Consider the following 12,226-nt stretch of genomic DNA (forward strand, 5'->3'; position numbering starts at 1 on the left):
ACCTCTGCCTTTTCTGTCTTTTTTTTTTTTAAGGCTATCCAAGCAATATATGAGTAGCTTGCCCTTCTCACAGTGCTGTAGGACAATGGTCTGTACCCTGTCACTTATATTTTAAATAAATGCTGATTGGCCAGTAGCCAGGCAGGAAGTATAGGTGGGGTGACCAGGAAGAGGTGGGACAACGAGAATTCTGGGAAGAGGGAAGCACAATCCACAGTCATGACCCAGCCACAGAAGAAGCAAGATGTGACTGCCTCGCCAAATAAGGTACAGACAGAGCCATGTGGCTAACATAGACATGAATAATGGGCTAATGTAAGTTATAAGAGTTAATAAGAAGTCTGAGCTACTAGGCCAATCAGTTTCTAACTAATGTAGACCTCTGTGTGATTTCTTCGGGACTTAATGACTGCAGGAACCAGGCAGGACAGAAACCTCAGTTAACATCACAGATTAAAGCAGTACCCGTGGGACTGGAGAGATGGCTCAGAAGTTAAGAGCACTGGCTGTTCTTCCAGAGGTCCTGAGTTCAATCCCTAGCACCCACATGGTGGCTCACAACATCTATAATAGGATCTGGTGCCCTCTTCTGGGGTGCAGGGGTAGATGTAGAGCACTCGTACATAAAATATAAATAAAATTTTAAAAACACAGTACCTGTTTTCGTCCATTTGCATGCAAAATTCAAGAAGTCATTGTTTTTTACTGCTAAGTAGTACTCTAATATGTATATATTCCATACTCTCTTCATTCATTCTTCCACTGAAGGGCATCTAGGTTGTTTCCAGGTTCAGGCTATTACAAACAATGCTGCTATGAACATAGTTGAGCATATACTTTTGTTGTATGATAGGGCATCTCTTGGGTATATTCCCAAGAGTGGTATTGCTGGATCCTGGGGTAGGTTGATCCCGGATTTCCTGAGAAACTGCCACACTGCTTTCCAAAGTGGTTGCACAAGTTTGCATTCCCACCAGCAATGGATGAGTGTACCCCTTTCTCCACAACCTCTCCAGCAAAGGTTATCATTTTATTTTAGCCATTCTGACAGGTGTAAGATGATATCTTAAAGTTGTCTTGATTTGCATTTCCCTTATCGCTAAGGAAGTTGAGCATGACCTTAAGTGTCTTTTGGCCATTTGAACTTCTTCTGTTGCGAATTCTCTGTTCAGCTCAGTGCCCCATTTTATAATTGAGTTGATTAGTTTTTTACAGTCTAGTTTCTTGAGTTCTTTATATATTTTGGAGATCAGACCTTTGTCAGTTGCGGGGTTGGTGAAGATCTTCTCCCAGTCAGTAGGTTGCCTTTTTGTCTTAGTGACAGTGTCCTTTGCTTTACAGAAGCTTCTCAGTTTCAGGAGGTCCCATTTATTCAATGTTGCCCTTAATGTCTGTGCTTAAATAGAAAACACTATCCTGAGTGAGGTAAGCCAGACCCAAAAAGAGGAACATGGGATGTTCTCACCCAAAATTGGCTCCTAGCCATTAATAAAGGACATTGAGCCTATAATTCGTGATCCTAGAGAAGCTAAATAAGAGGGTGAACAAAGAAAAACATATCGTCATCCTCCTGGATATTAACTTTCATCAGGCAATGAAAGTAGACAGAGACAGCGACCCACATTGAAGCACCGGACTGAAATCCCAAGGTCCAAATCAGGAGCAGAAGGAGAGCGAACACGAGCAAGGAACTCAGGACCGCGAGGGGTGCACCCACATACTGAGACAATGGGGATGTTCTATCAGGAACTCACCAAGGCCAGATAAACTGGGTCTGAATAAGCATGGGATAAAACTGGACTCGCTGAACATAGCGGACATGAGGACTGCTGAGAAGTCAAGAACAATGGCACTGGGTTTTGATCCTACTGAACGTACTGGCTTTGTGGGAGCCTAGGCAGTTTGGATGCTCACCTTACTAGACCTGGAAGGAGGTGGGTGGTCCTTGGACTTCCCACAGGGCAGGGAACCCTCACTGCTCTTTTGGCTGATGAAGGAGGGGGACTTGATTGGGGGAGGGGAAGGGAAATGGGAGGCGGTGGCGGGGAGGAGGCAGAAATCTTTAATAAATAAATTAATTAATTAAAAAAAAACAGTACCTGTAAGGCAAAGCCTCTTTGACACCAGTTCCTGGCCCTACATTGTTAATTCAGTGTTGGTTGTTACAGACTGTCTTCTAGAGAGGTTTCCATGACAATTGATACTGTTCTGTGGGATGGCATCAGACTCACCCCACGGTTTGCTGTGTTCCTCTCCTGAGTATGCTCTTCCAAAATTTTCCGTCAATTCATGGTTCCACCATGTTCTTCTTAATCCTTTTGCATGCTATTGTGTAATGCACGAATAAGGTTTACTTATAGGCAGAGGCTCTCCTCGGAATTTCCCAGTTTACTTTTCAGTGATGATCAATACAGGCTTATAGGTACCTTCTTTGGGTGCCTCTTGTCTTCATGTCCCGTTCAAGTGCTCTGAGCATGCTGAGTGAGAACCAGTCTATCACAGGCAGCTAGCTTTTCAGCCCGGGACGCTCACACCTCCTTCCCGTCCCGGGCCATCTCTGACCACAAAGAACCTGCTGGAGAGCCGGGCGGTGGTGGCGCACGCCTTTAATCCCAGCACTTGGGAGGCAGAGGCAGGCGGATCTCTGTGAGTTCGAGACCAGCCTGGTCTACAAGAGCTAGTTCCAGGACAGGCTCCAAAACCACAGAGAAACCCTGTCTCGAAAAACCAAAAAAAAAAAAAAAAAAAAAAAAAAAAAAAAAAACACAGAGAAACCCTGTCTCGAAAAAAAACAAACAACAACAAAAAAAAAACAAAAGAAAGAACCTGCTGGAGATATGGGGCAGTTGACACCCTAGGGACCACAGCTGACAGATGGGAAACATGACTGTTTGCCTCCCCTGTGTTTCTTGAGATTCTCAGGCCAGCACACCAGCTACATTAGCCTCCATGCGTGCTAGCCTATGTTTACGATGCTCTGGAGCATTCCTGGTTGCCACTGTCTGGAAAGCTATTCCAGGTCCTGCCAAAGAGGTCACATCCTCCCCAAGGCACCTTCGTCCATGAAATTGGGCTATGCTGTCTTCCTAGAGCACCTAGAAGAACCACACAGCAATACTAGCTCATAGAGGGAATTGTCTGCGGCCCTGCCCACTTTTGTCTCTTTGAAGCAGGTTGGTCACGCACCCAAAAACTCACATAGCCCCTTATGAAACCACTCTACCAACCCCTGAGAGCTCAGACACAAGTCTGTGGAAACAAGGCTAGGGACAAAGAGTTGCGCAGACATCTTAGTGACAACCAAATGTCACTTTTCATTATTGTGATGACCAACTTATCTCAGGTGCCACATGCATCTGGATTCATTCTAGGCTCCATTAGCTGAGTCTCCCTGGCATGCATGGATGATAGAAGGGCCCATGGATGTTACAGAAACCAGTGTCTGCTTCAGAAAGAATCATTTCCACTGGCCTGAGCCAGCAAATCTCATTCATTCTTCAGAACTTTGCCCTACAGCCATTGAGCGTCCCCCCGCCCCAGGGCAGCTTAGGAGCCCCTTTGATATCTTCAAGGTGCCCATGTAGGACACTAGCCCCTCCTTCCCTTGTATGCCATAACCGTTCCCAGTGCCGACACTCCCATGAGACCAGTTGAATGTTGAGAACAAGCTGCCTGGCTTGTCTAGGCAGTCAGAAGATGTCTCTCGAGGGAGCAGATGAAGGAATGAGACACAGAGATCTTCTCTGAAGTGGAACCAACTCTGCTGGATGGACTGGCATCCAACTGGCTCAGGCTGAGAATGGCACCTTCAGACACAGACTGCTCTTGCTCAGGAGGATCTGAGCCAGGAATGGGAGTGAAGGGGGGGGGATACTAGGGGACTCTACTAATCCACCTTTCTGTTGCTACAATAAAACACTTGACTAAAAGCAATTTGGGGAGAAAAGGATTATTTGGCTCACAGGCATGTTTTGTTGAGGGAAGTCAGGGCAGGAACTCAAGCAGAGATCAAAAAAGACCATAGAAGAATGATACATTGTGGCTTGCTCCCCATGGCTTGCTCAGTCTGCTTTCTTGTACCAACCAAACCCACCACCTGCCCAGGGGCAGTACCACCCGCAATGGGCTGGACCCTCCGAACTCAGTCACTAATTATGAAAATGCCCCACAGGCTTGCCTACAGACCAGTCTGATAGAGACATTTTTCCAATGGTCCCTCTTCCATTGTGACTCTATTTTTTGCCTGGTTAACAAAAATGAACCAACCAGCACAGGGAGAAACTCAGCATGTATCCAAGTGACAAGAGTAACAAAGTCTGGACATTTTGCATGGAGTAGGAGTATAGTCTGTAATGAAGTCTGTACTCAAAATAGCTAGAAGATAAGATTTTGCGTCTACCACAAATGGTAAGTTTATAAGTCTGTAAGTAGGTGAGTTGCAGCGATATGCTAATTACATGTCGCAGAACATCACAGCACACCCCATAAGCACGTGTCATCATGAAAATGTAAGTCCCTGTTGGATGTTGCCCTTCACACTGAACAGACACTTCATGAGAACATTCTGGTTCACTGCTGTGGCTCTCTCTGGAGCAGGGGTTCTCAATCTCCCTAATGCCGTGGCCCTCTAATACAGTTCCTCATGTCGTGGTGACCCGCAACCATAAAATTATTTTCATTGTTACTTCATAGCTAATTTTGCTAACTGTCATGAATTGTATTGTAAACATCTGTGTTTTCTGATAGTTTTAGGCGACCCCTGTGAAACTCATAGGTTGAGAACTATCAGGTGGGCAGTACCTCTTCATCAATGTCCAGGGAGAATGTCAACAAGACACATGTGTATCCCATGCATTTCCTCTCTGGAGATGTTAGCTGGGTGGCTTGATTTTACCCAAGACATGGAGCTAATCTCCACCCCTCCTGCCAGCAGAGCAGGACAAGGGGCTGTATTGTTGCAGACAGAAGCTTACGCCTCCATGGCAGCACACTAGAGGCAGATGAGTGGCCTCCCAAAGTGACAGGCAGGTGACATGTGACCACTGAGTGGAAGCTGCCGGGCAGAATGTAGAGGGACTTTTCTTTATATCAATTGCATTTGTAAAAGGCAGTCCATGATCCCCATGAAGGATGAAAAGCAAAATCCACTACAAATACCACAGGCGTGAGCTGCTGCTGCTTTCAGGAGAGTCTAGGCACACAAACGTGTGCCTGTATCTGCCACACCAACTCCAGTGTTGTCTGTGTGACATGACATATGTCATTATACCAGACGGGAGCTACATGTCCTATGGAACTAGGCTTCCTGGAGGTCAGTGGCAGACAGCCTGGTATTGGCCGCCCTTGAGGCATAGACAGGTTTTTCAATTAGCTGGCTATGTGGGATATGGGCTTTGCACAATCTCTTTCATAATAATGATATTCTATATATCTACAAGACAAGGATTATCTCTTCAGGAACAGCTCTGGGATAGGAAAGCACAGTATGGGAATGTATAAGACTACAGCAGAACCTTTGTCATACACAGGGTGTGTGATGAGCAAGGGAATAGATGGGTTAATGTTGATGGACAAAGAGTGTTATATTTTGAACTTTATGGATGGGCTTGCTAGATCCCAACCCCCATGATGTCTGCTGCATAAGAAGGTACTAAAAAGTATATTTCAACAGGTGCAGAAAACTGTTTAGGTATATTTGGTCACTAGATGAAAAAAGGGTTAGGAAGAGGAAGGGCCATGATAGTGATACCTACAGATTTTTCTTTCAAGTGTGAGGCTGGAGAGAGTTCAAATTTTACTGTCATCAGTCACCATCTTACATTGTTCCCACCGCTTGCCATTGTCAAAATATAAGTTTGCACTTCAGGCTTGGCACCTAGAGGTGAGAGTGCTCAGCCAAACTCACACAAACTTCACGTGCAATAACACATTACCAAACTTGAGCAAACTTTAGCTTCCACCATGGGGAAGCATTCCATTTAACCGGCAGTTTTTGAGCAACTGTTGTTGGCTGACCTTATGCTGGATGCTGAGGAGGATGCAAAGAGAATGAAATATGCCATGTCCTGTGGCAAGGAAGGAAATGACTGCCAGGATCTGTGATGAGCTTTGGGATGCTGAGTGACAGTGACCAAGGCTTGGTCTAGGGTGGGGATCTGGGAAGATCACTGTAAGAAGGTGGCGATTCACCTGAATTAATGGTCCAAAGCAGGTGGCAGGAAGAGGACCAGAGAGGAGAAGTATGTCTAGGGAGAGGGAGTGTGAGGTAATGCAAGGGATGAATGAGATCAAAGCACACGTCTGGAGCAATGCACTTAGACCCAGACCTACGCCATGCCACTTTGGTGCCTGAGAATGACCTCTTTGGGCCTCGGGTTACTCACCTTAACAATGAGGATTATGCCAAGCTCATGGCAGGTAAATTCAGTGCAGCTATCACCAACTCTTCCATCTTCTGGAGAGTCACTGGTCAGCAACATAGCACCGTCATCCCTTCCCTGCCTCCCTCCCTCTTTACAGCCAATATTTCTGAAGACTCCAAGGAGACCATGCTGAGCGAGAACTGTGGCTCAGGCTTCAGAGAGTTGACTGCTGCTAGCTGGAAAGATTTTCAACGAAAATCCTACAGATAAAGACATTGAAATAGCTACAAGCCAATTGATGCACTATAAAGAAACAGGGTGACCTGCGAGGGCCTGTCAGGGGCACAAGCAGAGGAGGCTCAGGAAACAGCATTCACTGGACCCTAACTGTAGGCTGAGAAACATCCCAAGCCTTTAACCTTCAGTTCTCATTGCTGTGAGGAAGTACTTGAACTTAAGGAGGGGTTTATTTGACTCAGGGTTTGAGACTCCATCATGGTGGCAGGAATGCAAGGCTGCTGGTCGCTTGTTGACAGCCAGGAAGCAGAGAGAGGTGAAGGCTGCTGCTCAGCTTGCTTCCTCCCCTTAATCCATTCCAGGACCTCACCCCATGGAACGAGAGGTGAAAGGTCTTCCTACCTCAACCCAGCCTAGAAGTTCCCTCACAGACATACCCTTGTCCTCGGCAATCCTAGAGCCTGTCGGCTTGGCAATCAGTGTTAGCCATCATACCCACCTTATCTTCCCCCATCCAACACTCTGGGTGTTGAACATTCTAGATAATGAGGAGATTCCAAGAGCTCAGCTGCCAACTAGTCAGGCCTCTGAGCGCAAAGCCCTGATGGTTTACTCTGTGTAAGGCCTGGAGCTTGCTACCTGAGTCCTTGAGACTCTCAGGAAGGTGCTCCCCCATGCAGAGATGTGGTCTCAAGCAGCAGAGAGCCGTAGAAATGTCCTTTTCGTCAAGTGTGGAGATCATCAAGCTGCAGGAGCTCTTCATGTCTTCAGCATTTCATAGCAGCCCTGCGCTCGGCCAGTACAGAGAGCAGTGGTATCCATCCTTTAGAAGGAGAATGGAATCACTAGCTAACCTCAGCGCCTGAGCATCTTCCCATTTGCCTTCAATTACCTCGGTCCCCAGTTACATCATTGCTAGTGAGATGATTAGCAAAACCATGGTAATGTCAGCAGCAGTGAATTAAATGGGAATAAAGGGAGCTCCATTTCTGTTCAATTTCCCACTTGGGGACGACGCCTAACTGTGTTCTTTAGCTTCCTACTGGGATTCCCACAGGGAAGTGAATGGGCCCGGTGGAAACCTGGACAAGTATGCAGCGGGCCCTGGAATCCAAATAAGGGGTCACTTCCTCATTCCAGAGCGAGTTGCCAAGGCTGGTGCCTTGAAGATGGATGTCCTTCATCAGACGTTCTGATGAATCGTGTAAACAGAGGCAGACACCTTCCAAGACTGACTTCCGCCACAGATGATGACACCCGCCTCGTCTAGCCAAACCAAGTGGAAAATTGGATCTGAAGAAGGGGGCTTCCATCACAACCCAGACACTTTGTGGTGTCTGGGTACCAACTACCACAGATCAGCACAGCACCCTAAGGGATGTCACCAAACCATGTGACAAGGAGTGGATAGGACAGCTAGGGTCCAGGTCATGTCATGGACAGGTTCTTGTTATGCCAGGATTTCTTTGACTAACATTCATTTTTCTCTAAGGACACCCCCCGAGGAGAATGAGAGAGCCCTAAACCTAGCACTGCCTCCCATTACCTGGTTACTTACAAAGCTTACTGCGTGCTGATTTTCTCACCTTTCAAATCAAGGTGATGATGGCAGTGTTCCTAAGGTAGCGGTGGGGGTAGGGAGGGGATCCTTAGGAAGGCTGCCGGGGCCTTATCAGACAGACCACTCTGGGGAATGGGAGCTGTGCTCATCACTGGAGGTGAGTTAAAGGTGATTCTATTTCAGGGTAAATATAAATTAGAAGCTTAGACTCCAAGTGTGTGTGTGTGTGTGTGTGTGTGTGTGTGTGTGTGTGTACAGGTACCCACAAAGAGCCCTATATATACTAAAGGGATGAGCTTGAATCCGAGCACCAATGGAAAGAGAGGCTAGTGCTTCATGGTGTACTCCTGTGTTGTGCCCAGGAGGCCTCTGCATCCCACCAGGAAGCTGGACCTCATTGTTTTCTTTCTCTAGTGATTAAAGGTGTTGTTCGACAACCACACTACCATCCACTTTCACCCCCACCTCCCTTCTACCCTTGTCTACCTTCCCATCTCCTCAGTAATCTCTCTCATGTCTATTCTTTCTCCTTTGTGACCCACCAACATTAATAAGGCTATCGGTCAAGGTCAGAGTCGGGGGTGGCGGGCCCAGCAGAGGGGGCACAACTAAAGAGAACTGATACCCTCTCTCAGAATCTACCACCAGCCAGTATTTCAGAAGTAAAGGTAGGGCTTATGAGCCCTCCCCCTTCCTTGAGTTGGCTGTTGATTGGGCCAGCCTTCTGTGGACCCAGTCACTACCAACACTGGGAGTTAATGATTTCTGTAACTGCCTCTCCTCCATCTAATCTGCTTTTACTTACTCCCCGCCCTCTCCTTCCAGTGTTCCCTGAGCCTAGAGCAAGTAATAGCACCCCTGTTTTTGGTGACAGGGGCTCTCGCTGTACCCGAAGCTGGAGTTTTCGCGAGGCTAGTTAGCCAGCAAGTGATCCAGCTGTCTTGGATACTTCAGTGCTGGAGTTCCAGACATGCGCTAGCCTACCTGGCTTCTATGTGTCAGAACCCAAACGCATGTCCTCTTTTGTACGAGAAGAGTTCTTACCCACTGGGTTAGCTCCTCAGCCCCCGGGACTCTGTTTTTGTTTTGCTTTGTTTTAAAAAGTGACTTGAGGCCTTCTTTGGTCTTGAGATAATACTGGTTTTAGGTGATGAAAAGTCATTTGTTTTTTTTTTTTTTGTCATTTGTTTTAAGAAATTACTTATCTGCTACTTATTAGTGATTTAATAGTTCGTATATATAAATTACATATTATATAATAGTGATATAACTTTTGTTCAATTCCTTTCTTCATTAGGTTTCAATTTTTTTTTTTTGCTGTTTTATGAGAGAGTCTGAGCTAAATATGACCCTAGAACACTCTGAGGAAACATGGAAACAGATTTTTTTTTCCTTATCATTCATTAGGCAATGTGTTCTCTGACACAAAAACAAATGCACAAGTAATAAAAGAAAAACGGACACATTGGATTTCACCAGAATTTAAATTTGATCCTCTAAAGGACACCATCAAGACAGGAAGAGGGGAGCCGGAGAGATGGCTCAGGAGGCAAGTACACTTATTGTTGTGCAGAGAGAGGACCTGGGCTTGATTCCTGCTTTAATTCCATGGTGGTTCACAACTGTCAGAGCTCCAGTTCAGGGGATCCGATGTCCTCTTCTGACCTCTGCACGGTGCGTGTGCATACATGCAGATAAGCCACCCAACATATTTAATAAATATAGCTTTATTTATTAGCTATAAATAATGACTGCTGGGCGTGGAGTCACATGACTGTAATCCCAGCACTGAGGGGGCCGAGGCCAGAGGGTTTGGGCAAGTTCAAGTCCAACTCGGCCCGTATAATGAGGCTCCATGTGTCAGGAAAAAACAAACTGAAATAAATAAAAGGCATGATGATATATTCCTAGATTCCTGGTTCGTGGGGGGATAGAGATAGAAGGGTCAGGAGTTCAAGGTCATCCGACTACACAGTGAGTTCCAAGCCAATCTAGGATAAATGAGAATTTGCCTCAGAAAAAAACAAATGACCACATTCAGAATGGTAGAAAACACTTACAAATCCAGACAGATTTTAAGGGACTGGAATTTAGAATAAATAACACTTTAGGACGAAAAGATAACCCAAGTCTAAGCATAGACAAAAGAGTTGATAAATTATATCTCTGAAGAAGATGAATACATGGCCAAAAAGATTGTAGGGGTATCATTCGCCAGGACAGAGGCAGAGCCAGGCTGCCGAGGTAGCTCGTCACTGTCCCAGAACCGTACCAGACAGTACCGTAACAAGCGGGGAGACCATGGGGAAAACTTGAGACTCCCACATTGCTAGAGCATGTGCGAATCTGCCAGGATGACTTATTTCTTTGAATTCTGGACAAAAAAAAAATCAATAAATAATAAAAGATAAAGGGGCCTAAATTGGTGTGATCCGGCCTCCACATTTCCCCTCCCCACTAGCTGCCAGCACGCATCTGCTTCTTGCTCTGGAGCTATGTTAGAACTGCACATGGAAGCCCGGTAGGGCCTTTAAATGGAATTTGTTGCAATGTGTCCTTTTCAACAGTAACAAAGTCTCACCAGTCCTATGGTGAACACCATTTCCGGTAAACAACCTGAGAGTGAAGATTTGGCAGGGCCCTGTCTTACGCACTTTCCATGAATCTCATTGCAGACCTATGGGGTTTCAAGCGAGAAACTGAGTCTCAGAGGGTTAAAGAGACAGGACGTAAGGGAGCCTGTGCAATTGCAGGCAGCCTTTCCTAAGGGGCTTGTCCACACAGCTACCGGATGCAAGCGGAGTATGCTTAGTCAGCACTGAGAAATAACCTCCTTGTTTCTTAATCTGCTTCTTAAGAACAGGGTGTGATCGCTTCATTTTGTCAAAGCCCCGAAGTCAGCTTTCCCTGATGCTCAGGCACACAGTGCCATTTACTTGCCAGGCGCATGTTCTTGGCTTCCTGGGGCGAGATAAGGTCCTCTTATCTAAGCCAGGCGGGCTGGGCTTTTCCTCCGTTTGTAACTGTCTGAAATCCAGCCTTCTCCCAGCGGGCTGCTGGAGCTCTGCAGGGCTCTACACCTGAGCTATTTGCTGCAAGAAGCCCATTAGCCAAATGCCTATGGCCTGCCGCTTGTTTTCCTGCTCGCTTTGTTTGCCTTCGGGCATAATGCTTTGTTTGCAGCGCAGTAATTGTTCCACGGCCTGTGATTCCTCCATCATAAACTGGCATGAGAATGAGAATGTGCAGGCGGGGGAAGATGACAAATGTCACTGTAGGCTGCTTCTGATGTCAAGGCTACACCGCAACACTTCCTCTGCAGCCTTTGCCCAATGATTGCCCGCACTCCCTTTCCCAGCCCTGCTGCACCGCTTAAGCGGGCGGGGGAGGGGGCCCAGGTGCAAGCCTGAACCCAATGGAAGCTGATGAGCCCAAACATGTGCTTTTAATTTGGGGACCTCAGTTTAGTCAGCAGGTCAGCGCCCAGCCCTCAGCAAGGACTGTCCAGTTTCATGAGGGAATCGAGTCTCTGGGTGAATGCGCAACCTGCTACAGGAAACCCGTGAGCTGTTTGGACTGCTGGGCCCCATGCACGCAATCAGGCTTTGGTACAGTCACACAGTTGCCAGCATGGGTACAAAAGCCTCTCAGAGGATCACCAAGACTGAAGCCAGCCTGGATCTAGAGGCCTTTCCAGATGAGGCCTAGGAATACCGCAACCAGGAAAAAGACCCTGAGACTGCTTTTGCCTCCCAGAGGCCTTGGGGAAAGAAGGAGGAGGAGCCTTTCAGCCCCGTCATGGTCTTGAGAGAGCGCTGGCATTTGGAAGAGCCCACTTCCAGGTAGGGTATAGCTCAGTTGGTAGAGTGCTTGCCCAGCACAAAGGCCTTGGTTTGATCCCCAACGCCTGTGGGAGGGTAAAGGCAGAAAGGATGGAAGTTCAGGGTTATAATGAGTTCTAAGTCAGTCTGTGCTCCCTGAGACCCTGTCTGAAAATAAGAAAAATGAAGAAGAGAGGAAATTACCAAACAAACTGAACTTTTCTCAGAAAGAACCTAAGCCTGGC

The sequence above is a fragment of the Microtus oregoni genome, unplaced genomic scaffold, assembly GCF_018167655.1.
Source record: "Microtus oregoni isolate MIOR12 unplaced genomic scaffold, Mior012 000000F_ref0000247, whole genome shotgun sequence".
Taxonomy (NCBI): domain Eukaryota; kingdom Metazoa; phylum Chordata; class Mammalia; order Rodentia; family Cricetidae; genus Microtus; species Microtus oregoni.